The sequence below is a fragment of the Octopus bimaculoides genome, chromosome 15, assembly GCF_001194135.2.
Source record: "Octopus bimaculoides isolate UCB-OBI-ISO-001 chromosome 15, ASM119413v2, whole genome shotgun sequence".
Taxonomy (NCBI): domain Eukaryota; kingdom Metazoa; phylum Mollusca; class Cephalopoda; order Octopoda; family Octopodidae; genus Octopus; species Octopus bimaculoides.
Window position 1 is genome coordinate 44,886,311 of NC_068995.1, and position 4,158 is coordinate 44,890,468.

Below are 4,158 nucleotides of genomic sequence, written 5' to 3' on the forward strand. Positions count from 1 at the left end.
GGGGGGGGGTGCAAACACAGACACACATGTAGAAATTTATATAAGCAACAGGCTGTTTTCAGTTTCTGTCCTTCAAATCCACTCACAAAGCTTTGGTTGGCCTAGGGCTATAGTAGAAAACACCCAAGGTGCAATGCAGTGGGACTGAACCTGGGACCATGTGGTTGGGATGCAAACTTCTTACCACATACCCACACCTGCATCTATATATACATGCACAGACATAGATAGATAAATAGGTATGCATGTTTTTATATATATATGTGTGTGTGTGTAATTCAGTAGTTTAAATCTTGCCTTGACAAAACAACCTTTCTAACCTTCCAAGAGAGATAAAACAGTTACCTGTTATATATCATTAGAGATTAATTTATGTCACCTGGGAGAGAATACAGGGAAATGAAGGTAAACTTCTCTGGTAGTTCCAAATAATTGTAGAAATGTGCATAAATTGTTATAATGGAATTATGGAAAATGTTGAAATAAATTGTGGTGTTTTAAACAAAATAACAAAACCAAATGAATACCTTGTTTTCTTTTCAGAGGATTAAGGTACAGGATTCGAGGTACCCTACTGTTGTACTTTGTTTTTCTATTTACCTTTGTTACCTTAGATGAAAATAGCCACCACACACATGGCATGTATACCATGATTTAGACTCATAATTCATAGGAAATTTACAAATTGATTATCTTGTGCTACACCAGTGGTTCTTAACTTAGGCAGTAGTGCCTGACTTCTTGGGGATGTTGTGGAGTTCATGCGGGTTAAGTAGTTTGTGGTTTTTCTTAGAAACGAAATACTTAATCCTTGAACATTTAAACTGGCCATCTCTGGCCAAAATATTCCACTTGCTTTATGCTCAAACTGGCCAGATCAGGCGTCTTACACCTCCCTTACAATGTCATTTTGAAAATAAATCTGTCACATCATTGAAGGTTGGACACTTTGACAAGAGCTTGCAAGCCTGAGAGAGCTGCACCAGGCTCCAGTTGTCTGTTTTTGCATGGTTTTTACCGTTGGATGCCCTTCCTAACACCAGTCACTTTACAAAGTGTACTGGGTTGGGTGCTTTTTTTACACTGCACCGGCACAAGTGCCTTTTATGTGGCACCAGCATCCATGCGCTTCAAAAGAAAAGGACCTCTCAGCTGAGAGAGAGAGAGAGAGGGAGTGGAACCAAGAGATTAAAACTTTCTATAGTCATTTCCATAACCATTTAAACCGTTAGCTCCTCTATGATTAAAATAATTGAATTTATATATTTATTTATTTATTTCAAAATATTGGTTGACACAGGGTGGTGGTGTGGTGTGGGGGGTAGAGTACCATTCTGTGATGAGAGGCACTGAGCTCCCACCAGGTTGTGAACCACTGTGCTAGACTGACAAAGAGAATGGCAAACTATGTTGTGTCGTTAACATTGTAACAATAATTCCTTCTCTCTGTTTCTAACAAGCTTTTGGAGTTGAGCTTATTTTTTTACAAAGTTGTTGTCACTCACCTGAATCTTAACTCATTAATCATCATTCTCTATCTATCCATCTCTGTCCTCTCTCACTCTTGCTCATCTCTCACTCTCTCTGTCTGTTTTTACTACTACTACTACATTCCCAATTTAATCCACCTGTTACTTATCCTCCATCCATCATCTCATCACCAAAGCGTCCACCCCGTCCCACTCCCCATATAAAACAGCTTTATCCAACTACATCCAGGTTTTCATTAACTGACCATTGATTGACCATTCCACTTTGTTAAATGACCATTTACTACATTTACTAGTTGTCTCGAGGGAGTGAGGGTCACTCAGCACTTAATAACCCCCACCACCTCACATGCACACACCCTGCATGGTCACTCACCACCCCCACACATTCTGCAGTTACTTGTCACCCCTCCTCATGGTCACACACCACACCTGCACTTCTAGCTTTACTCACCTCTTCCTTACATTAATAAAAAAAGGATAATGCTGTAATCAAGATATTTTATATCAATTTTTCCATTTATTTTATTAAACCCTGTTTACTAAACATTATACTAAAGCCTTACTTTACAAAATCTTGTACTGAACCAGGGCTCATTATGCCTTGCTTAACTAAATCTTAATTTGCCAAACCTTAAACTGAACTTTAGTAAAAGGGTAAAAACCACCTTCAGTTATGAATAACCATGGCATTGCACCTCGGAAGTTCCCCTCTGAGGCACACAAGCCTGGCCAAAGTTGTTTATGGAAGACCAGCAGTTGCCCACACATATACCAGCCTACTCTCACCACGCCACCGATGTTATCCAAGGGAATGACAAAGGCCAATACAGCTTGGCACCACTGATGTTGCAACTCATTTCTACAGCTGAGTGAACTGGACAAACATGAAATAAAGAGTCTTGCTCAAGAACACAACACACAGCCTAGTGCAGGAATCGAACTCACTACCTCATGATTGTGAGCCTGATGCTCTAGCCACTGAGCCATGCACCTTCACGCTGAGCTTTTGAACATACTCTTTTACTCGTTTCAGTTATTTGACTGTGGCCATGCTGGAGCACCGCCTTTAGTCGAGCAATTCGACTCCAGGACTTATTCTTTGTAAGCCTAGTACTTATTCTATCGGCCTGTCTTGCTAAACCGCTAAGTTACGGGGACCTAAACACACCAGCATCGGTTGTCAAGTGATGTTGGGGGGACAAACACAGACACACACATACATATATACGACGGGCTTCTTTCAGTTTCCGTCTACCAAATCCACTCACAAGGCTTTGGTCGGCCCGAGGCTATAGTAGAAGACACTTGCCCAAGGTACCATGCAGTGGGACTGAACCCCGAACCATATAGTTCGTAAGCAAGCTACTTACCACACAGCCACTCCTACGCCTACATTTTAGTAAACCTTACTTAAAACCTCATTTTACTAAACCTTACTTCAAACTTTCTTCTAAACCTTAGCTTACTAAATGTTTCAAACATGACAAATAAGAGAAATTACTCCTGTTTCTTAAATTTCATTTAGTTTGATGTTAAAAATTGAACATTTTCATATATTTTCTCTAGAATCATAGATGCACAAGAATGCATCAGTTTGATCTTGATAGCCGAACTATAATGTGGTGATCACACTTTGATAGAGGCACTTAGTATTGTGGTCACATTTTGATAGACACCCTATGGCTGTTACATGTCTGTAAATGGACTTTGTGGTACCTCTATGCATAATACATTGATTAATAGGGTACCTCTGTAGATAGCACCGACCATTAACACACTCGATGAGAAATACAAAAAACTTTGCACAATTAATCCTGTTTGCTTTCCTGATTTTTCTTAGATCAGATTTTGTGTGTGTATATGTGTATATATATGCATATGTGGTATGTTTATGCATCTGCTTGGATGTATTTTTGTGCTGTTTGTCACTAATGCTAATTAATCTTAACAAGTGCTAACACATCCCCCCCACCTCTTAGTCACTCATCAGTTGACAATCCTCCCGACATCAACCCACAGATGTAAAGACGTGTGTGCTTGTATATGGGTATGTGTGTGCATACACATACACACACACACACATACACACACACACACACACACACACACACACACACATACATGATATCCATTCCTACCTCACCTCTCACTCCCCATCCTCACCTCTTGCACTTGATTGATTAAATTTCTGTCAGATTTTTTTTCTTCTTTTCATTGTTTATTTTTTTTCTGCCTGCATTTGTTCTACTACTACTACTACTACTACTACTGCCACTGCTCCTACTACTACTACTACCACCACTACTACAAGTAATCAACTGACTATATATGGATTGAACTAAAAGTAAAAGTTAGTAAAACCCACTGTAATCCTCCTGTGACTAACCAATCATTAATCATTAACCTCGTGCAGACTGGAGGAGAGTGGTTATTGTGCAACAGCTGCAGCATAACGCAACAACATAGCGAGAGATGGAGAGAGAGACGATTATTATGATGATGATGCAATGGAGAAATGACCAGATGTTAGGCATAACCCATTTTTCACCTTCTACTTGTATACATTCCAATGTTGTTTTTAGCCTAAACTTATTATTTTGGGCTGACCAAAGAATTACTTCCATACAACAGACATTTATTCTAATTAAAAAAAATCTCTGTTTTT

At 39.4% G+C, this 4,158-nt stretch overlaps 1 protein-coding gene across 1 annotated transcript in view; it reads left to right on the plus strand.

The window, feature by feature from the left end:
* The window catches only part of LOC106878489 (zinc finger protein 608), a 128,280-nt gene that overhangs the window by 119,498 nt on the left and 4,624 nt on the right, over positions 1-4,158 (plus strand). The window lies entirely within an intron of this gene.